The sequence below is a fragment of the Stegostoma tigrinum genome, chromosome 16 (assembly GCF_030684315.1).
Source record: "Stegostoma tigrinum isolate sSteTig4 chromosome 16, sSteTig4.hap1, whole genome shotgun sequence".
Taxonomy (NCBI): Eukaryota; Metazoa; Chordata; class Chondrichthyes; order Orectolobiformes; family Stegostomatidae; genus Stegostoma; species Stegostoma tigrinum.
Window position 1 is genome coordinate 55,377,066 of NC_081369.1, and position 24,254 is coordinate 55,401,319.

Sequence of the window (24,254 nt, forward strand, 5' to 3'; positions counted from 1 at the left end):
TGAATAGTTGGAAGCTTTACTGGAACAGAAGCACAGGCGTAAAGTAATCAAGTATTAACTCCATCGCTGCTGTGAGATATAGGTCATTCTTCTCCCTTCCCTTTCTCTCCAAGCCAGATTGAGTCTGTGTGGCTTGGATACATGGGATTAACCCTCTATATGCTGAGTCTATTTCAAAATACATACGCATATCTCTTTCCTTTCAGGCAAATGCAAACATAGGATTTTCTTGCCTTTTGCAAATTCAGGTGATTGAAAGGTGAAATTCAGAATGAGCGCGTTGCATCCAGCTACATCATAACTGTTATTATTCCAGCCAAGATGTCAAAAGACCGCTGAGAGTTTGGGACTCAAGATAGAAACTACTGACCCAACAGCACAGGGAGAAATAAAACAACAATATTAAATGCTTGCAATGTGTGTGGTGTATATTATATGATTTTTTAAAAATTCACCAAACACAATGCAGTGCAATATCAAAGTATAACCTCTTCCTTTCATGGATTGCAGAGGTGGGATAGCTTAAAGGCACATAGGCATGAATATAAAGCATTCACCAGTTGGTCACATTGTTTCCAATGCTCCCTGACTCTCAATTACATGGCCACATGCTTATCAATTCTCCGCTACGTTTTAATTTGTGGCATTGTTCTTTCATTTTGGGAAAGGGCCAAAAAAGCAACCTATTATTGTTATTTTATGTTTACCAATGATGCAGAGAAGCTGCTGCAGCAGCCCTTGGTGAAATTACAGGCAGGCTGGTGCTTTGAAGGACAAGCCCATTTGATGGAACAAAGGACAAATTCAGCTCCAGACCTTCCTCTGCATGGGACAGTGCTCATGCGTGTCTATTATTCTGTCATTTTGGGCAATTATACACTTTTGCCTTTCACAGAAGATGCTTACTCTCTTGGCCACTTCGGCATTAAGTGGTTTTTGAGTCGTCATTTTTTTAACTCTCAAGGTTAATCATTTATACCAACAAATTTTAATTTTAGATCTTTGTTTGTTTATATTTAATTCTCATCCTAATTTTCCACCTCCTCTGCTTAAAGAACTAATTCACACAGGGCTACAGAGCCACAGAGACCAACAGCTAGCCAGTATATCTCTAGTAGTGTACAATCTTTGTGTAAAAACCTTGATAAGGTATTCTGGCTATTCAACCATGGAGGTATCATATCTAAGCCTAATGATTCTTCCTTTGACATTAACACACGTGACCTTTCCTTTAGGATTTGCTGGATTGCATTCAGAAATAAGAGTTCGTAGCTGAATTTTATCCTTTTCAGTTCCAAACACTCGTCGGCCATCAACAGCTGAGATCAACTTCTATCAAGCAACCTTGAGCCATGATCTTGTTGAATTCTTGAACAGACTCGAGAGATCAGGTGGCCTGCACTTGCCCCTATTTCTTATGTTCTTATGTATTACGATTGAAGATTCAAGAATGACCTTGCTCCCTTACAATAAGAACACCATTAGCAGAGAAAGCAACATTACATAGCACCAAGTTTGAGAATTTTGTGAAGATAAAATCAAATATCACCATTTTAGACATGTCAGCAGTGTAGCACAATATTACCAAAATCAGCACAAAAAGCAAGTGTGTTTAAAAATTTGCCAGTGCACTGATACTGTCCCATCTTTATGAAGTGCTCCATTTAGATAATGATACTAACTTACAAACAACTGTCTGACTCTTAGAATGCCCACAAATCTTGCACTGTGCATAAATGTACTTGATGTGAAATTTACCCAAAGCGTCTGCGAACAAGATCTAGAAGGGATTTTCCATTGGATTTCAGCTGGCTAGTATCTCTGCCTGATGTATGGGTGGTAGCATGAAACCTATTTTACTGCCAAGATTCCAAATGTGAGATATTGCTGGAAAGTTCAACAACTGTGTCACTGGTTTTTTGATATGGTGTGGAAGTACATTCACTTTTTAGGTCAACAACCCGCAGAATTATGTAACGGCATGGAACTATATTGCCACTCCTTTATGGTCCCCAGATCAAAATCCTTTGGGCAGCCCTCCCAACAGTGATACAGGTGGGTGGATTGAAGCATTTTAAGAATGTGGTTTGCCCATCACTTTGTCAACAGCAGTTAGGGATGGGCCACAAATATTGGCCTTGTCACCAATGGCAAGCAAGAGTAGAAGTATGCTTCTTCCCATCAGCCAAATGGTTGAGAAGCTGTGGCTGTTCCAATTGCATTGACCATATTTTATAAACGATATACTGTTTACTGCAGAGTGAGGCTCCCTCTCCACTCAAAGTTCAACCCTGTCCTTAATGTGCAAAGTTTAAAGTTCACCTGAGAGGTGAAACCTGAGAGGAAGGTTTAATTTTTGCAATAACCTTTCTCAATTTAATTATGGATTACTCTGCTAAAAGGTTACTTAATTAAAAGAGCTATTAAAAGAATAACAAAATAAAGTGAGCAATTTTACTTTTGCACAAGAGTGCAAAACGGCTCGTTATGGATTCAACTTTTGTGCTTCATCACACCTGATTCTCTTTTATATTTTCATTCATTGATTATTTCAGATATTGCATAATGACAGGATTTTAGTGAGGCCTGGCTAAATTGGCAAATCATCTCAAAAAAAGGGTGGCACACTTACTTTTGGAAGGAAATGGATTAGAAGCATGTGGATTAATTAAAATGTAACATTTTCAGTGGTGGGGGAGGCCCTTGTTTTCGTTCAAACAGGTTTTTCCAACTTGTGTGTGTAAGGGAGCTGCTCAAAAGATACATATACAGGTCATGCGTGTTTGATTTCTCCATTGCTGAATGCTGCGGTCAGTGTCTTTAAATGTGGTTGTCAGGTGTGGTTTGTTGAGAATTTGCTATTTGACCTGAACCTGTGGTCATGGTGGTACATCAGGAATTGGCAGTTAAAACAATGTAGGCGCAGCACTGGGTCATGTTATTATTATAACGCTGTACATTGACTTTAGTGGTTTCTGATTATGCTAATTAATGTTAATTAAATGTTATGGATTTGGACAAGCCAATCAACAATGGCATACTGCAACCTGAATTCGTGAATTGAGTTACTTTTGGCATTCTTTACTTAAAATGCAATGGCTCATGTTTTTAAAAAAACCATAAAAGGCTCAAAGTAACTCAAAATATGTTAATAATTGGCATTAACTTTATACACTGGCCATAATATGGAGCCTTAAGGAGATAATATGAGGTTTTAGGTCCAGGTACTCAAAAAACAGATGACAATGTCACTGCAGCAACAGAGTAGAGTTTGCAACAATTGCAAAGAGGGAGGCAAATGACATGTCAATAAAACCATTAACATCCTGCTCAAAATTCTCTCATCAGAAAGAAAATGAAGGCTGCATTTAACTCTTGTTGTGAATAATAGACAATTAATGTCTAGTGTCCATGCACTTCTCTGATGTCCTGTTTGTGGGAGCAAAAACAGAAGTTGCTGGAAAACTTTAGCAGGTCTGCAGCATCTGTGAAGAAGAAAATCAGAGTTAACGTTTCAGGTACAATGACTTTTCCTTCACTAAACCCGAAATGTTAACTGATTTTTTTCTTCGTAGATGCTGCCTGACCTGCTGAGCTTTTCCAGCAAATTCTGTTTTTGTTCCTGATTTACAGCACCCGCAGTCCTTTAGGTTTTTAAACTGTGGGGGCTTCCAGTGTGCATATTCCATACAACTAACATCACTAAAGCAGATCATTTGATCATTACAACATTGCTGTTTGTGTTTCGTACATTACAACAATGACCACACTTCAAAACCAATCCATTGACTATCTAGTCCTTGCTGTCTTATTGCTCAACAGTCCTGAGGAGGTGAAAATGCTGTACAAATTAAAGTCGTTCCTTCTATTCTTTTCACTGCAGTGACTAGACTTCAAAAGCAATTCATTGGCAATGAAACACTTTGGCACACCCAGAGCTTTAGGTGTATGTTCATTCTTTCTTTGGTATCATTTAGTTGGGGAAAGGAAAATTCATGTTGAACAGAAATAATTTGACTGATTGCAGGCTCAAGATTTCACAGTCATTTTCAGTGTGAAAGATGGGAGGAAATAAGCAAGTAGCTCATTTGAAAGTAAGGATTCATTGTGTTTTTCCAATAGCAATGCTATAGTGAACTGCTAAATAGATGGTCCTCACCTGAACTGTAATCAAGAAAGGAGGGCTTGCAATCGTAAAATGCTTTATCATGTCTCTCAGAAACATCCTGAAACACTTCCCACACAGTCACTTACTTTGAACAAGTCACTGCTGTAGCCATTTTGTGCACATGGTAACACAAACGCCATTTATATTTGGAAGTGTGATCATTTTGTTAGAACAGCACTGGGGAATTCCCTGTTGTGCATCAAATTTTCCCGTGGGATTTTCAGCACTCTTTTACTTCCTTAGAACAAGCAAGTGACAAGGTGATTCAGTGGTTAGCATGACAGCATCTGCGTTCCACCCTCATGTGACCATCTGAGTGAATTTTGCACATTCTCCTCGTGCCTGCGTGAGTTTCTTCCCAAAGTCCAAAGATGTGCAGATTAGATCAATTGGCCATGCTAACTTAGTCATAGTGTCCAGAAATAGACAGGCTAGGGGTTAGCCATGGGAAATGTTTGGTTACAGGAATAGGTTTGAGGAGAGGGTTGAGTCTGGGTGGCTGCCTTTTGGAGGGTTGGTGGATACTTGATGGGCCGACTGGCCTGCTTCCACACTGTAGGGATTCTACGTAAACAGATTTGGCTGCCAATGCAACTCTTGTACAACGTTGAGTCAAATTTTCAAAATAGTTTGTGTACTTCACGCCCCATTCTAGACCTTGAACCGACCCCCTCCAAAACTGTAACTCAGCAGGAAGAACATTACCAAATAAGCAAACTTTGCAATACATTTCTAATTATCAATTGAAATGAATTCAATTTTCTATACTGACCCTGTCTTTCTGGACTTAATTTGGAAGCGACTGTAGCTTTGCTCAGAGAAAACCCGTAGGCTTTCATTTGCAATATAACCCTGTGGGGAATTTAGAACATTGCTCATGTCCTGATGTTCCACAGCAAAGTACTTTGAAGTGCCAAATGAATCCTGATGTCTAATTAATGTGTTGTAAAATGTCAGATAGTCTCAGGCATCAGACAAGTGTAACTTTGAGAAGTGGAAGCTAGTTTGAGGATTTCATACAAGGAAACTTTCTCAGTTGGTACCTTTCTCTTGAAATTACAAGAAAATGATAGTGCAGGAGCCTTTGGAGTCTGAATTAGTACAAACATTTAATTGATTTTCAGTATGCAGTGCATCAGGGAAGAAGGATTTGGTATTGATCAAAGTTTATTTTAAAAAATACTCGTAGGCATGTTTGAGTCATCCATTTAACTTTCTCAAGATTTTGCAGTTAATGTTAAAAAAAATCAAAAATCAAAGTAGTTTTCTATCAGTGTTAGCACTGAGAACTGGACTGTGAGCCCTGAAAGATTACAAGGGAAGATAATCTTTTCCCTCTATTCCTTGAAGATGTTCATTGAATCATTAATTCATCAGAGCAATGATTAAGGCAAATGCACCATTCAGGTCTTTAAAAGACATGTTGGGGTGGACATATTGCTTTGGAAATTGCCTTCAGTGTTAAACATAAAGTAACTTTGCTCACACCAAGCCCTGCTTGCTCACTGTTCTTTTACTTTCTGACATACTCTGGCTCCCAGTAAATAAAGCCTAAATGTAAAACACGTGTCCTCATGCTTAAGTCCCTTAATGTTCTTTGCCTCATGATCTCTGTATCCACATTAGCCCAATGATCACCTGGTGTTACCATTCCTCTGATTCCAGTCTGATGAAGAGCAGAGATCCTAGCTATTATTTGATTGCTCAACTAACATTACTAAAACTGCAAATCCCATGTTCCTCCTTCTCCCATCCCTTGTTGTTGTACCTTAGCCAGCCAAATCCCACACTCATAAAACACACCTTAAACTCCATTTTGTCTTCCTTTAAAATACATCTTAAAAACAACACCATTGCCCAAATTCATCAATTTTTCACACTTCTATAAGGTGTTTTATGTTGATTATGTTAAAGCAGTTATAAAAATGCTATTTGCCAAATGCTTCTATTGATTAATATTCAACAACAGTCCTAGTCAAATCATCAGTATGGCAACATACCTGAGGTTTCCATGCAAAGTTTTATGCTGTAAAATATACAAGATTATCTGTGTACATTAAAGCACAAATCTGGATATTTATATGTTGACATTTGAGGACATGTACTCAATACTTTTGTAGGGCACTCTTTTGCCCATTGTAGATTTTCTTCTATTTATGTTAAATAGGTTAAGATTTCAGCCAAAATTACAGGTGATGAACTCTGCAGGCACAAATACCACCAAAAATAATTTCTCAGCTGTCATTCCTTAATACAGAATTATTGTTCCATTTGTGTCACAGACAGTCTATCTGTGCTACGTGCAATTGCATTTTCAACACAGAAATAGGTCATTGAGTGCAAATGGTCAGTTCTAGTGCAAGTGAACCACACGGGTTTCCTCCAGTCATATTCCACCTTACCCCATCATCAGTCTGCCCTTTTACTTCTTTCTGCTTATTTTACAGACACACACACACAACACACACACACACACACACATTCCATATGTGAATGCTTGTGTATTTATGTCTTTATGCAATATTTACAAAGAACTTGAAAACTCAGTACAATTTATCTGTAAGAGCCTTCCTCTGCTATGAACAGACCACATTATAGTCATTGCTTAAGAACAATATAAAGTTTTTGTTCTTGTGAGGTGACATGAAGCTACATGGTGAAACTTCGCAGGTCAATAGAAGTAAGAGTTGATAGGTAAAGTTTGACCGTTGTGATAGTAGAAATGAAATGAACAAAACAATGACAGAAATTACTTTCAAAACTATAACACCTTCAAGGCTTGGTTGCATAGAAAAGCCTAAATGTTACCCTTGAGTGCTAAACTGCTATCTGAACCACATGAAAACTTTGATTTAGTCACCTACGGTGGTCTTTAAAGTTGCAAATGACCTGTATAATAACCAGAACATTCCTTAAGTGAATCGTTTAATTTTTTTTTCTTTCCTCCTTTCTTGGGTTCCATGTGCTACACACAATCTGTTCTCACAATAGGAACTGTCTACAGTCTGATTAATGCCTTGTCCCCTTGAGGGCCTGGCTGAAGTTGAGAATTTGCCAGATGGGGAATTGGTGGGTGTGAACCTGAATCCTATCACTCTGTGGCAGAGTGTGCTTTTCTTTTGACACACATCAAATCTGCGGCCCCATTTCTTGTACCAAGCAAAAGAAAAAGTCATGTTCATGGCAGTGGGAGATTAGTGCCACCTGTTCACTCAGAAAAAAGCACTTTGTGACATCAGTGAAAACTAGCGCATCAGGCAATGGTGAGCTCCAGGAGGTAGGCTTCCTTTGGGACTTTTTGTGCACCAGAGTCTGTTCTGCCACAGGTAATGTGAAAAAGACAAACTCACATTGGCATACTGAGACCAAGAGGGAGTCATACATACCAAATCATCATTGAAGTGTTTTGAAAAGCAATGATACATGAGACAACATGTATAAAAATCTGCAGGTTACCTGTACTTGCCGCTGATTGGGATGTGCCTGGGATGCCAGTCCCAGGTAATGATCGTCATAGCTCCCTGTGGACGCACAAAACAGGGAGTATTAGCGGTGAAACTGCTGACGTCACATATACCTGATCTAGGGTTGCCAACTCTGGTTGGACATATTCCTGGAAGCTCCATGACATAACCCCCCCCACCTTCAACTGCCTTTCCGAGTGAGGCAGTTTCATCCCTTACTTACAATAATCTTTTTTTTACCAGTAATAAAAAACCAAAGTGCTTGAAGCCCCTGTGATTTTTTTCATTGGTTGCTAGTAACAAAGTCCAGGAGATTAATATCAAAGCCCTGGAGTGTTGGCAACCCTATCTTGTGCATGCTATACCAAAACTGGGATTCTGAAATCTCGACTGCTGATTTTTAACATCTGGCTGCATATATTTTGGATACAATTCCTCTTCCTCCCAAAGTAAATTGTTGCAATTCTCGGCTTTTTAGTTGTTTTCTGTCTGGGTGCCTGTACCCTTCAAATTCTGCAACTTTCATGAAGTAAATGTACATTGGTGCTTTCAATTTATGTCTGGTCTGAGGTTCTGTGGAGGCCTGACACTGTGGATGCTAAACGGAAGAGACTGTTTACAGTGACTGGACAGTTTAGCATGAGGAGAATAGTCTCAGCATAAGAGAGCAATCATTTAAGACTGAAATCAAGGGCATGCCTTCACTCAAATGACTGTGAATTTTCACAGTTGTTCACCCCGGTGGAATTTGAATGCTTGGCCATTCAATATAGTCAAGGCTGAGAATTGGATTCTAGAGAAAGTGAGGGAAATGAGAATCTAGGTCCAAGATAAAGCATAATCTATTGAAGCAGCTTGAACAGCAGCATGGCCTACTCCAGCTCTCATTTCCTACTCTTTTATGTTCATATTGCCATTGAGTGGTTGAGATTTTCAAAAATTAATTCAGGAATGTCAGGTTGTCTATCTTTAATTGCCTTTGTGGAGGTGATTGTGAATTCATGCCTTTGATTACACTACCTAGACTCATTTTTGTTGCTGAAGGTCAGGCAGGATTGAGCATTCAGGGAAGAGATTCAATCAAGAAAGCAACTTCCTCTTTGAAAGATTTTCCTTTGAGACATCTTCTTGCATCTATTTTAAATGTGGCCTTGGTGGAATCATACCTGGCTTTTATGTTAGTAAAGGTGTTAATATTGAAATATAGATAGCAAAGAGAGAACAACAAATATGGGTTTGCGACAAGGAAATGCTGTTTTAATGCTGATTCATGGCTAGGGTGAAGGCAGATATAGCAACCAAAATCTATATTTCTTGATCTCTATCTATTGGTTCCCCAACTGGAAAATAAGAAGGGTCTAGGCCTGAAATGTCAGCTTTCCTGCCCCTCTGATGCTGCTTGGCCTGCTGTGTTCATCCAGCTCCACACCGAGTCATCTCACGTTTACAGTGAACATTGGTTTAAGATTTGGATGTAATGGATTCAATGGGTCACTGCCTTTTCAAAACCTGCCATTTACACTGACACATTAAATATGGTCATAAGCTACTGAGGACCCCGTATCGTATCAACCAGCCCCCAGTTCAAGATAAGAGGACAGATTGAGCTACCATTCATAAAAATAAACTCTAACCTTTTATTCGGACAACGTTTCTTTAATTTAGTGCTTTAGTGTAGCAAACCTTCCCAGGGCACTTCACAGATTTGTAAAACATTTACATTTGAGCCAATACCTCAGTGAATAAACCTATATTTAGATTTCAACTTCTCTGCAACATGCTGTGTTCTATATATAGAAGTAAACCAGCAGTGCGACAAATAGCCTTTTGTTAACACATGGGACTGAACACCATCAACTGTTTGACTTGGCAAATCTCACCTAACATTCGATTCTGCATTTTGCTCGACTGCATCAAGTTAATATGGAGTTAAGTTCCTGAATGTATGAATCTCACCCTTGAGAGCCACTTTCATATGTTCCTCACCATAAATCTTTTCTCAAAACTCCCATCAGGTGATGCTCCCAAAATATTTTTCTAGGATTCAGACAATGTGCAAGAATGAAAACAGAAAAAATGAGATTTTGGGTCTAACCTAGCTACAGTGTTGGTCTTCCAATTCACAACTCAGTCAAGAGGAAGTCTACTATATAATTAATTCAATTTGTTTTTTATCAGTTTGAAACATTTCTGCTTTTTGTGATCCTCAAATCTAATCTATTTTCCCCTGTTGGTGTTAGAGGTGTGAGCGATAAAAGCAAATTGAATATAAAGTGAAATGATGGTGATACCAGATTACTGCTCAAGTGTAGACTTCAATTTGTAAATACAAAACCAGACATAAATATAACTGCATTGAATAAATCATTGCATAGTTCAAATCAGATAAGACGAATACTAATATTTAAACTGTTTTTGAGAAGCTAGAAACCCACTTGATGGGTCGGCCCCTTGTTGTCACAATATCAGTTCATTTTGTTCAAGTCATTGCTGAACTTAAAAGTGGTAATTCTAGTTGGCCATCTACTGCTTGATCAACTCATTTTATTTGGCCACTTCCATAGAAGAGAAAGTTGTTTGACTGTCTAATGGGACTGGATTAATTTAGGATATCTGGTCAGCACGACCAAAGTTTCTGTATCTGTACTGTACAACTCTACGATTCTATGATTGGATGGAGAGTTCATACGAAGTTGACTTGTTATGACCTGACCCAAAATAGAAATGTAGCAAAGAACAGTGAAGTGAAGTGTACATTTATGAGATGAGTCCTTTGGATTTTTATGCAGGGGTACTAAGAATGTAAACCTTCTGGCATAGTGCAGCGACAGGGAGCAGTGGTTTATTTCACCTGAAGTTGAGATGCTGAAATAGATTGAGAAATAATGAATGGTTGGTCTTGAACAGCAGATTTTCTGTGGTCGTTGTCACAAGTTCAATACCCCTGTCATTGATTCTATCGCTCAGTATCACACACATCGAAGCTAAACTGTCGGTGACCTCGAGGTCCCATTTGATAGAAGTGTAACACTAACGGCAGTTCTTCAATGAAAAGGCTGGTTACCACAACTGCTACAACATTGCCCATCTCTGCTCTGACCTCAACCACTGCCATATTTATCCATGCCTTTGCCTCTTTCAGATATGACTATCCAAATGGTTTCAAAGTTACCTTCCTATCTTTCACCCTCCATAAACTTCAGTTCTTCCCAAATTTTGTTGTCCAGGCTTCCACATTCTATTTGCGCATCATCTATTCCTCACTGATTTACATTGGATGCCTGTTCCTCAATGGTGTTTAGAAGTCGAGAATTCTCTTCCCTGTGAGCAAATTTCTTGATGACCTCAACCTTCTATTATATCTTGCAGCTTCACAACTCTTTGACGGCTCTGTGTTCTTCCAACTCTTGTTTCATGTCCATCCCTCACTCAAGATTTCCCATCATGAACAATATTACGTTTAGCTGTTTAATTACTAAAGTCCAGAATTCCTCCTTAAACCTTTCACTTTAATCAGCTTGCGCTTCTCCTTCAGGACCTTCCCTAAAATCTTACTCCTTACCCAGAATGGCTCCTATATGACCCCAGACCTACAGCAATATGATTGACTCTTATCTGGCCCTTGAAATAGTCTAGCATGACACTCAGTTTCAAGGCCAATTAGAAATGGCCAACAAACACTGCCCTCACCAGCAATGCCCACATCCCAAAAAGGAATAAAGAGAAACAATTTTTTCACTTATCCTTATATTTCCTTGTTTGGAACACAGTAAACTTTATTTCTGATTATCCTTCTGTGAGAAACCTTGAGGTGTCTTTCTGTATGCTGTATAAAACCATGATATGATTATTGTTGTTGAAATAAACTGATTCTTACAACATGTTGCTTTCTGAAATACGTCAGATTGGAGGAGAAATTGAACTTGGCTGAACATGTTGAAATGACAATATCACAATGGACACCTGTTACGAACCTGTTTGATATTCAGCATGGCTAAAGCCATAGTAACCTCATATAGAATGGGGAGTACAAAAAGAAATAACTTGCATTCATATAGTAACTCAGGATGCCCCAAGACAGTTTTTAGTAAACAAAGTAGTTTTAAACTGTAATCATGTTGAAAACTTGGCTGTCAAATTACACACGGCAAATGACCAGGTAGACTGGTGTTGTAATGTCAGTCGATGGATTAATATAAGAGGACCGCATGCCTTCTCTTCTTTGAAGAGTCCTGCATCCACAATGAATGAGCGCAGCCTTGATTTGGTGCTTCAACTGAAAGGCAGCATGCCTAATAGAGTTGCATTCCGCTGGAATGGGATTTTGCTCTGACAATCTTGAACTTAGAGATAGGCATATTACCTTTAGAACCATAATATCTCATATTTTTCACCACCCTACGGCGTTCTTCACTGCAGCGATCATACTCAAAACTGCACTAAACTAACTTAGGCTAACGAGTTTTGAGAAGATTTGTAGCTCAGGTTGAGTTTCTGGATGTGAGTTTGCTCGCTGAGCTCAGCGAGGAAACTCACATCCAGTAACTTAGGCTAAGTTTGAAAGTATTGGCCGTTGAACCTGGAACAGAGAGAGATCTCATTTTTCATTGTTAAGTGATGTTGGACAGCATTTTCAGGTAATTTTGCTGTCACATGTTGCTTACTTCTTGCAACTACACTCACTTCAGCCTGCAAATGAAGTCAGCCAATTGTGGCTACTTCATTTTGCTTGATGGAATAAATAAAGGACATGACTTTAAGGAATCATTTATGCATCAGGAAATTGCACCAAGACTATGAATGGATAACCTGATCGAATATGAGTGAAAATCCTTCAAGGACAAGGAAGTGTTATTGCTTTAATCCTGCTTTAATTCTGCCTATGCTTGGTTGTATGTCTCTGTCTCTGAGACAGGAGGACTAGGTTCAAGCCCACATGCTCAAGATGTTTTTAAGAACATCTCTGAACAGGTTAAATGTAGATCAGGGACTGCATTAAGATGCTCCTGACTAAAATGCCTGGAAATCTTTGGCAAATTTGAAGGAACATATCAAGCATCATTAGGACTTCTGACCAATGGTCAACTCATATGTAATATGCAGCTAGGAGGAAGGTTTTAATTTCCAGCAGCAGAAGTGATGGTGGTGAAGCCACCCTCTGCTTCAAGTTATCAAATGTCAAGCATTGTTCAAGAATAAAATTTAGAGAAAGCAAGGGAAATAATAAAGAAAATAGATGCTTCTCTACCATGAATCCAATACGTCATGTTAGTCCTAAATTTAACTCAGGTATTGGTTCAGGGAACGGGAAGGAAGAGGCAGGATGGGGGCATCATGAGCATGGATTAGATGTGGGGAGTAACAAGGTCATTAAAGTTTGTGAATTGAGTCATGATGCTATCAGAAAATGAAACAGGTGTATATGGACCCATCCACATTTATTTTCTGTACTTAGAAGTACAATTCTTAGCTTTTATTTAAGTCATTCATGGGATCTGGGTGTCATGGCTTGCATTAATTGTCCATAGGACAGTTAACCACATTGTGGTGTAGCTGTTGTCACCTTAGGGCAGACCAGGCAAGGATGGCAGATTTCCTTCCCGAAAGGGCATGTTAGTAAACAAGATAGGTTTGTCCTCAACAATCGACAATGGTCTCTTAATTCCAGATTTTTATTGGATTCAAATTCCATCATCTACCAGGGGAGGATTGAAACTATACCCCTGAACATTACCTGGGTCTCTGGCTTAATAATCCAGCGACAGTACAACTAGGCCATTACCTCAATTCATAATGTGCAGAGTTTCTTATGTGTCCATTTTTGGTATCTTTGAAAGTCTGGGAGAAATCACTTACCTCATACCTAGTTTACCAGCTTTTAATCGTCAAAGGAAATTTAAGGAACTGCAACATTCTAACTTGGAGTTTTAAAGGATTAATGATTGTGATCTTCAAAAACCTTGAAAGGATACACCCAGGGATATTATGTGAAATTAGAAAAACAAGCACTTAGGCCAGGTAACAATGCTTCTTTTCAGAGAGATTGTTGACCTGTGCAATTAAGTTGTCAACACATGTGGTTGGTGTAGATTGACCAGAGCACTTCAAAGAGGGCCCGGATGAATTGGCTGAGTGAAAGATCACTTGAATTATACAACATAGATGTGTCAACTGGACCTACTATTGTCACTTACATTCTCAACAGATTTTTAACTAATAAGGGAATGAGGGTCATGGAGAAAAGCCAGGAAAGTGGAGTTGATGATCATCAGATCAACTAAGACCTCATTGAGTGGTGGAGTACAGCCAATGGGCTGAATGACCTACTTCCGCTCTGCCATCTTATGATCTTACAGTTGCAGTTGCAGATCTTCTGAAAGTTGTTAGAATACCTCAAAGGGTCAGAGAATAATTTTCTGGGTGTTTTCGAAATTAACTCATTTTCCTTTGCTCATAGGTGCCAGGTGGAGGGTGGGTTTGGTGTGATACTCAGGCTGCACCATCCAGTGAGCCTGCAAGAAGCAGTTCCCCTGCACCTATCTTTTCTCCTTCACCCTTGCGCATTGTTCACAGTCTACATGAATGTGAAATTTCTGATCCTGTCCTGATATGCCTACCAAGTATAATTGGGAATTAATTCAGAATGGTTATTGGGAATTCTCAATAAAATTCTGCATTATACATTTTATAATCTATGAAAGGCTATAATGATATGCATTATGACCCAATCATGGAACATTTCAGAAATATTTCATTTTTCACTCTTTCCCTTGGACCTGAATTAAATCCCCATGTTTATGAAAACCTGTAAAGAGAAACAAGTTCCAAAGAAGGATCGCCCGACCTGGAATGTTAACTCTGCTTTCTCTCTACAGATGCTGCCAGACCTGCTGAGTTGCTCTCTGATGAAGAGTCTAGGCCCGAAACGTCAGCTTTTGTGCTCCTGAGATGCTGCTTGGCCTGCTGTGTTCATCCAGCTTCACACTTTATTATCTGAGTTTCTCCAGTTATTTCTGTTTTTGTTTCAGATTTCCAGCACCTGCAGTTCTTTATTTTTTGCCCAGTATTTATGATATCCTGTTTGGGTGGGCCGGTCTACATTCTACATTTGCTTATGCACATTCTTAATGCTGGTCCTGTCCCATTTATCAAAAACATTGTTGATTATTATTGTTCATTAGCTGAGCGTCAAATCCTATCAGAGACTTGCCTCTCTTCACTGTGAGCAGGAATGCCTGAGTACTGATACCAGTCAAGCCTGGGATTAGGAACTTGATTGTTCTTTGGCAGTCTATCACTGTATTCCCTCATCATTTTCTCTGACTGTGGACTCTTCTGATGCTTTCAAATTAATTCATCAATAATGATTGAACAATCTAACTACTGGAATAAAATAAGTACTGAGCCCTAGACATCAAACACACTTTGCAGAATAGAGTTGCAACAAAGATGATTATTGTTCGGATCTGGGATGAGTGATTACAGCAAAACAAAATTATTGCAGATGTGTTTCAGAATCTTGCCTGAGGCCATCTTGCTGATGTCTGTATATTCTTGGCTGCATTGAGGTTGTTGATTAATGATTCAGATTTTAAAAAATCAAGTGTAAGTACCTAGCGGCAATTAAGTTAATTTAAAGCCAATCCAAATTTAAAATGCATTATTTATGGTACTGGCTTCACTCTAAAGCTTGTATCCAAACCTGAAACCAAATCCATTGCAATGTTGATTTAAAAGCAGAAAGGCACGCATTTATAAAGTACCTTTCATGACTTCAGGACATCTCAAACGGTTTTGAAATCAGAGATGAAATTTTATTAATGAGGTCAGAGTTAGAAACACGGCAGCCAATTTCAGTATAACAATTACCCTGTACCGACAATACTCAGACTGAGTATTCTGTTTTAGTGATGCTTATTTGGGAAAAAATGTTGACCAGAACACGAAGGATAAAGTCCCTGCTTTTGCTTCAAAATAGTGCCATAGGATTTTTGTTTGCAACCAAGAGAAGACGAAAGGGATCAGTTTCATGTTTCATTGCAGACACCACCTCTAAAAGTGCAGCACCACCTCAGCAATTCACTCAGTGTCAGTAAATTTTTATTCTCGCTTACTCTGTACACCAACTCTGAAAGGTATTTTCTTCTGACCCAGAGGTAAGAGTGCTGTGCGATAGACATGATGACTAAGAAATGCACTTCTATAATTTTGTTTGGTTTGGCAGCAAAATAGAAGGAGAAAATCCTAATTCTATATGGTAAATGGGAAGGAAGTGATAAATCTGTCAGATTTACGTACAATAATCCAGCGGTCAGCATCCTTCCATCTCTGGGTCATGGATTTCAATTCAGCTCAATCTATTCAGACGAAATCTTCCTCTTTCTGCCGGCTGTAAAGACTCCACATAAATCAGTTTAGGTGCCTTAAATTAAAGGATGTAAAACATCTTAATTAAGCCAAATAAGCAGTAGCTTCACTGTATGATTGCATGTGTACACATATTTGGTTGTTTTGGGAAATTAAATGCATTTATGAGATTGATCATTTAATATCATGGGGAAATTTTACTTTGAATTTGGCCCGAACTAAATTTAATCGAGCAATTTGGAAAACCAATAGAAAGGCCTAGGGGTACAGGTACATATTATTCAAGATATTAATATTATTACACAATATTATTCAAGAAAGAAGAGAGACAGAAAGCTGGAAATAATGCACCAGTTAGTTCATCATTTGCCATTGGGGAAAATATTAGACTCCATTGTGAAGGACATTTAGGAACACTGCATTACAATCAGGCTGAGTCAAAATGGTTTTGTGAAAGGGAAATTGTGTTTGAAAAACCTGTTAGAATTGTTTGAAGATGCAAGAAGCAAGGTGTATAAAAGAGTACCAGTAGACGTGATATGAACTGAAAGCAGAAAATGAAGCGGATCTTAACATGTCTGGCAGCATCTGTGGAGACAGACATGGAGTTAAAGTTTTGAATCCTATATGATTCTTCTTCAGAACAGTGGGCTTGGTGTATCTGCATTCCAAAGCATGCCATATAAAAAGTTGCTGCACAAAGTTCGAAGTCATAGTGTTGTAGATGATATATATGCTTGAATAGAGGATTGGTCAACAAACAGAATCATAGAGTCATACAGCATGGAAAAAGACCCTTCGATCCAACTCATCCATGCTGACCTGGTTTCCCAAATTAAACAAGTCCCATTTTCCTGCATTTGGCCCATATGCTTCTAAACCTTTCCCATTCATGTACCTATAATATCTTTTAAATGTTGTCACTGCACATGCATTTACCACTTCCTCTGGTAGTTGACTCCATACGCGCACCACCTTCTGTATGAAAATGTTGCCTTTCAGGTCCCTTTTAAATCTTTTCCCTCTCACCTTAAACCTAAGCCTTCTAGTTCCTAACTCTCCTACCCTCGGGAAAAATAACTTTGCTATTCACCTTACGTATACCCCTCATGATTTTATAATACTCTATTTTGTCACGCCTCAATCTCCTACTCCCACTCAGAGGGATAAAATGTCCCAGCCTATCCAGCCTCTGTTTATAACTCAAATCCTCCAGTCCTGGTAATACCCTTGTGAATCTTTTCTGCACCCTCTCAAATTTAATAATATCCATCCAATAGAAGGGTGACCAGAACTGCATTCCAAAAGTGTCTTCATCAACATCCTGTACAGCCACAACATGCTATCCTTGCTCCTATACCCAATACTGTGACCAATGAAGACAAGTGTGCCAAATGCCTTCTTTACCACCCTGTCTACCTGTAACACCAGTTTCAAGGAACTATGTACCTGTACCCCTAGGCCTCTCTATTCGACAACACTCTCCAGACCCCTGCCATTGACTGCATAAGTCCTACCATGGCTAGCCTTACCAAAATGTAAAACCTTGCTTTTATCTACATTAATCTCCATCTTCCACTCCTCGGCAGTGTCCCAGCTAATCAAGATCGTATTGTACTCTTAGATAACGTTGTTCACTGTCCACTATACTACTAATTTTGGTGTCATCCACAAACTTACTTAGATTCTTCCTATAATCGCATTCAAATCGTTTCTATAAATGACAAAAAACAGTGGACCTAGCACTGATCTCTGTGGAACACCTCCTGTCTGAAAAACAATCCTCGATGACCACCTTCTGTCTCCTCCTATCAAGCTGATTTTGTATCCAATTGGCTAGCTCACCCTGCATCACACAGAGAGTCGGGGTAAATAAACAGTTTGGGGTTAGAAAACTGTAACTAGTAAAGTGTAGAAGTAGTAAGTATTAGGGCCTCAACTAGTTACAATCTAAATTAATATTTTGATCAAGAGGCCAATGCATTGGCATCAAATTTACTAACGATATGAAGGTAGGGTTGAAGAGAAATTTATGAAATGCGTGTGAAATGTCTGCTAAAGTGTATGGATAGGCTAAGTGAGTAGGCAAAAAAAATGCCAGGTGGCATTCAATGAGAAATTTCAGGTAATCAGAAAATTTGAGGCAAAACAGAACAATGGCATGAATTAAATGGAGAAACTGCAGATTGCAGTTGACACTGAGGATCTGGGTGCCCTTGTATATGAATCACAAAAGATTAGCCTGCAGGTACACAAGTAATTAGGAAGAGGAGTGGAAGGTTGATCACAGGAGTGAAGTCTTGCTCCAATATACTGGGTGGGAAATTCGCTCGTGCTATTCGGGTGGATTTAAACTAGCTCAGAAGGGGGATGGGAAACTGAGGTGGAGTCCTGGTAAACAGGAGGATGAGCGTAGGGAGGACATGGTCAGGACCTCACTGTCACAGGAGTGTGCTGGCAGACAGCAAGCTGGATTGAAGCGTGTCTACTTTAATGCCAGGAGTATCCGGAATAAGGTAGGTGAGATTGCAGCTTGGATAGGTACTTGGGACTTCGATGTTGTGGCCATTTCGGAGACATGGATAGAGCAGGGTCAGGAATGGATGTTGCAGGTTCCAGGGTTTAGAACTTTCATTAAGGTCAGGGAAGGTGGTAAAAGAGGGGGAGGTGTGGCTTTGTTGGCCAAGGACAGTATAACGGCGGCTGAAGGAACCTTTGAGGACTCGTCTACTGAACTGGTATGAGCTGAGGTTGCCGCGGAAGGTTTGTCGACTGAGTCAGTATGGGTGGAAGTTAGGAACAGCAAGGGAGCAGTCACCTCACTGGGGGTTTTCTACAGACTCCCAAATAGCAGTAGGGAGATCGAAGAACTCATTGGCCAACAGATTGTTGAAAAGTGCAAACGCAGCAGGGTTGTTGTTCTCGGTAACTTCAACTTTCCCTAATATAGATTGGAACCTCCTTAGTGCAGATGGTTTGCATGGAGCCGTTTTTGTCAGGTGTGTTCAGGAGGGTTTCCTTACTCAGTATGTGGACAGGCCGACGAGGGGCAAGCCATTTTGGATTTGGTGCTTGGCAATGAGCCAGGACAGGTGTCAGATCTCGTGGTGGGAGAACACTTTGGCGATAGTGACCACAACAGCCTCACATTTACCATAGCCATGGAAAGGGAAAGGAGCAGTTACCAGGGGAAGATATTTAACTGGGGAAAAGGAAACTATTACACTATCAGGCAGGAGTTGGGAAGTACAGATTGGGAGCAATTGTTCCACAGAAAGGGCACAGCATACATGTGGAGGCTGTTTAAGGAGCAGTTGTTGCGAGTGATGTATAAATTTGTTCCTCTGAGATAGGTAAGAAGGGATGAGATTAAGGAGCCTTGGATGACAGGTACAGAGGCGCTTCTTGTCAAAAAGAAAAAGGCAGGGTACATAAGGTGGAGGAAGCAAGGGTCTACCATGGCTTTAGAGGATTACGGGTTTGCTCGGAAGGAGCTCAAAAGTGGACTGAGGAGGGCCAGGAGCGGGCACGAAAAAGGCTTGGCAGGAAGTATTAGGGAGAACCCAAAGGCATTTTACTCATACATGAGGAATAAGAGAATGATCAGGGAGAAGGTAGGGCTGATCAGGGGTAGCGTAGGGAACTTGTGCGTGGACTCTGAGCACATAGGGGAAGCCCTAAATGAGTTTTTTGCTTCGGTTTTCACCAAGGAAAGGGACCTTGTTGTGAATGAGAACTTTGAGGAGCAGGAAAACAGGCTTGAACAGATCAAGATTGAGGAAGTTGATGTGCTGGAAATTTTGGCAAACATTAAGATTGATAAGTCCCCAGGGCCAGACCAGATTTATCCTAGGTTGCTCCGGGAAGCGAGAAAGGAGGTTGCTAAGCCGCTGGCGAAGATGTCTGCTTCCTCACTCTTCACGGGAGTCGTACCGGAAGATTGGAGGGAGACAAATGTTGTTCCTCTTTTCAAGAAAGGGAATAGGGAAATCCCTGGAAATTACAGACCAGTCAGTCTTACGTCAGTGGTCAGCAAGGTTTTGGAAAGAATTCTGAGGGATAGGATTTATGACTATTTGGAAAAGCATAGCATGATTAAAGGGAGTCAGCATGGCTTTGTGAGGGGCAGGTCATGCCTCACAAATCTTATGGAGTTCTTTGAGGAAGTCACGAGACAGGTTGACGAGGGTCAAGCAGTGGATGTGGTGTACAAGGACTTCAGCAAGGCATTTGATAAGGTTCCCCACGGCAGGCTCATTCATAAAGTCAAGAGGTATGGGATACAGGGTGATTTGGCTGTCTGGATTCAGAATTGGTTGGCTGACAGGAGGCAGAGAGTGGTTGTAGGTGGTAAGTATTCTGCCTGGAAGTCAGTGCTGAGTGGTGTCCCTCAGGGGTCTGTTTTTGGGCCTCTGCTCTTTGTAGTTTTTATAAATGACTTGGATGAGGAGGTTGAAGGGTGGGTTAGTATGTTTGCTGATGACACAAAGGTTGGAGGTGCCGTTGATAGTATCGAGGGCTATTGCAGGCTTCAGCGAGACATTGACAGAATGCAGAGCTGGGCTGAGAAATGGCAGATAGAGTTCAACCTGGATAAATGCGAAGTGATGCATTTTGGAAGGTCGAACTTAAATGCTGAATATAAGATTAAAGGCAGGATTCTCGGCAGTGTGGAGGAACAGCGGGATCTTGGTGTTTAAGTGCATAGCTCCCTCAAAGTTGCCACCCAGGTGGATAAGGTTGTTAAGAAAGCATATGGTGTTCTGGCTTTCATTAACAGGGGGATTGAATTTAAGAGCCACAAGGTTATGGTGCAGCTCGACAAAACCCTGGTGAGACCACACTTGGAATACTGTGTCCAGTTCTGGTCGCCCTATTATAGGAAAGATGTGGAGGCTTTGGAGAGGGTGCAAAGGAGGTTTACCAGGATGCTGCCTGGACTGGAGGGCTTGTCTTACGAGGAGTGGTTGACTGAGCTCGGACTTTTCTCTCTGGGGAGAAGGAAGAAGAGAGGTGACCTGATCGAGGTGTACAAGGTAATGAGAGGCATGGATAGAGTCGATAGCCAGAGACTTTTCCCCAGGGCAGGATTGACTGGCACGAGGGGTCATAGTTTTAAGATGTTAGGAGGAAGGTATAGAGGAGATGTCAGAGGGAGGTTGTTCACCCAGAGAGTTGTGAGCGCATGGAATAGTTTGCCAGTGGTAGTCGTGGAAGCAGAGTCATTATTGACATTTAAGCGACTGCTGGACATGCACGTGGACAGCAGTGAATTGAGGGGAATGTAGGTTAGGTTATTTTATTTTTGGATTAGGAATATTCCATGGCACAACATCGTGGGTCGAAGGTCCTGTACTGTGCTGTACTTTTCTATGCTCTATATCTAATCATACAGAACCTTAGTTCGACCAGTTCTAGAGGACTGGTCTGCTTACTTAAGGAAGGATAAACTTGCATTGGAGGTAGTTCATTGAAGATTCACTAAGTTGATGATTGAGAAGAAGAAGTTGTCTTCTGAGGAAAATTTCAGCAGATTGAGCTTTTTCCATTGGAGAGAAGAAGAATGAGAGATGATCTTATTGAAGTGTTGTGAGATGAATAGATGTGGACATAATTCTGGAGATTAATACTTCACCTGAAGCAGGTTGACAGCAAGGGGTGTTTAATCAGATGGGAGAAGGTATCTTGGGAAATGAATGCTAACATTGCATTTGATTTTCTCACTGCTAGCTGAGCCTACACGTTAACTATCAGAGAATCCTGCACTCGGACTCCCAAGTCTCTTTGTGCTTCAGATTTCTGATGGCTTTCCCCTTTTTTGAAAATAACCTAGGCCTCTATTCTTTCTCCCAAAATATATAACCTGATACTTTCCCACATCGTATTCATTCTGCCACTTACAGGCCCATCTCCTAGCCTACCATGTCCTTCTGCAGCCTTCCCACTTCCTCAACACTACCTGTCCCTCCACCTATTTTTGTGTCATCTGCAAAACTTAGCAACAATGCGCTCAATTCCTTCATCCAGATCGTTAACGTATAATCTGAATAGCTATGGTCCTGATGCTGACCCTTGTGGAACCCCGCATGTCATCAACTGCCATTCTAAAAAAGACTCTCTTATCCTGATGTTCTGCGTTCTCCCAGTCAGCCAATCATCTAGCCATGCCAGTACCTCGTTCCTAACACCATGTGCTCTTATTTAGTAGCTTCTTTTGTGCCACCTTGTCAAAGGTCTCCTGGAATTCTGAATGGATCATGTCCATTGACTCTCCTGGGTCTAACTTGTTCATTCCCTCCTCAAAGAATTCTAACAGATTTTGCCAGGCATGATCTCCCCTCAATGAAGTCATGCTGATTCCTATTTTACCATTCACTTCCAAGTGCTCCGCAATCTCATCTTTCATTATGGACTCTAAATTCTTACCAATGTAAGCCTATTGTTTTCTGTAATCTGCCCCACTCACTTCCTAAAAAGGGGTTTTAAGGTCACCATTCTCCAGTCCTCTGGCACCATTGATTCCTGAATGATCACCGCCATTGGCACCATCAACCAAGTGCCATCCTTTTGTCTTTGCTGTCAATGTCAAAGAATCTGTATAGTGTAGAAACAGGCCATTCAGCCCAACAAGTCCACAATGACTCACCTCCCGACCCTGTATTTCCCATGGCCAATCCACCTAACCTGCACATCTTTGGACTGTGGAAGGAAACCAGAGCACCTGGCAGAAACCCAGACAGATATGGGGATAATGAGCAAACTCTACACAAATAGTTGCCTGAGGCTGGAATTGAACCCAGGTTCCTGGCACCATGAGGCAGCAGTACTAATCATTGAGCCACCGTGCCACCCCAACTTCTAGCTGTGTCATAGCCCCTAGTCAGTTAATCATTCCCACCATTGGACCCTTGTGGATTTGGACCCAGTTGTGATGTTTGACTTTCAGTGGTGTTGACCTGACAGCAGCCGCCATACGCTCACTGATGCTTCCATTCAGAAGAACCACTGTCCTCTGATTGACCAGAATTATTGAAAGATAGAAAATAGGAATAATGGGGGAGGCCATTCAGCCCTTTAAGACTGCTCTGCCATTCCGTATAATCATGACTAATCATCCAGATCAGTACTCTTCTCCTACTTTCTCCCTACACTCTTTGCTCCCTTTAATCTGAAGAACTGTATATATTTCCTTCTTGAAAACGCTCAGTGTTTTGACCTCAACCAATTTCTGTAGAGGACAATTTCACAGGCTCACCTTTCCCTGGATGAAAACATTTCTCCTCAACTCAGTCATAAATGGTCTTTCCAAATCTTTAGACTGTGACCCTTGGTCTGAGCTTGCCAACATCAGGCACAACCTTCTTGCATTTACCCTGTATAGCCCTGTTAGAATTTCCAAGGTTTCAGTGAAATTCCCCTATCATCCTTCTAAACTCTGGGGGATGCAGTCCTAAGCAATCAAATCTCTCGTCATTTGTCCTTGATTCTAGGAAAGGCCTTCCACCATCTAATCAGCTGCCAGAACAGCGCTCTGTATGCAAGCATGCCCTAAAGTAGCAGATATGGGGCACCTCTCCCCAGCTGTCCACTTGATGACTGAACACCACTTTGTTTCCATTAAGTGCCGATGTTTCCTGCTTAGGGGTGCTGTTAGATCTAAGAGCCACAGTTCAGAAATAAAGGGTGACCCATTTAAGACAGACATTAGGTGGAATGCCTTGTTGGGAGTAGAGATTATCAGGAATAGGCAGGAATGTAGATTTGAGGTTAAAATCAGACCAACCATAGAGTTATTGAATAGCAAATCAGGGTCAAAAGGCTGAATGGCTTTCTCTTGTTTCTCATTCGGTATTGTCTCAGAGGATTGTTAATCTTTGGAATTCTCTTTCACAGACAAGGCTGAGTTATTGAATATATCCAAAGCTGAGTTTTTGATTGACAAGTAAGTCAAAGGTTATGGGAGTGCGAGCAGGAAAGTGGGGTTAAGAGCACAGACAGATCAATTGTATTCTTCTTGATAGACAGAGCTGGTTTGATAAGGCAAATGGCCTGCTGCTGCTCTTATTTCTTTTGATCTGTGAGCGATAGGTGTGGCAGAGGGTGCTAAAAATGAGAAAACTGGCACAGATAGCTTTGAACTTGACACATATACAAATTGAAAGTGAAAATACGTAGATGTCAAAACTCTGTGCGTCGTATTATGAGCCACAGCTAGGTATGATGATCAATACTTTGCGTTTCAAATGAGCTAAATT

General features: G+C 40.6%; 1 protein-coding gene across 3 annotated transcripts in view; it reads right to left on the bottom strand.

Annotated features, from left to right (window-relative positions):
- LOC125460078 (transcription factor Maf-like) overlaps window positions 1-24,254 on the bottom strand; it is a 361,962-nt gene that overhangs the window by 275,955 nt on the left and 61,753 nt on the right. Inside the window, exon 2 of one of the 3 annotated variants that reach the window (XR_007249169.2) lies at window positions 7,625-7,689. The exons of 1 other annotated variant lie outside the window; for it this stretch is intronic. The gene's annotated coding sequence lies outside the window, so the exon portion shown is untranslated. Of the gene's footprint in view, window positions 1-7,624; window positions 7,690-15,982; window positions 16,055-24,254 lie in introns of those variants that run through there. One more of the 3 variants, XR_007249170.2, reaches the window with a different exon arrangement.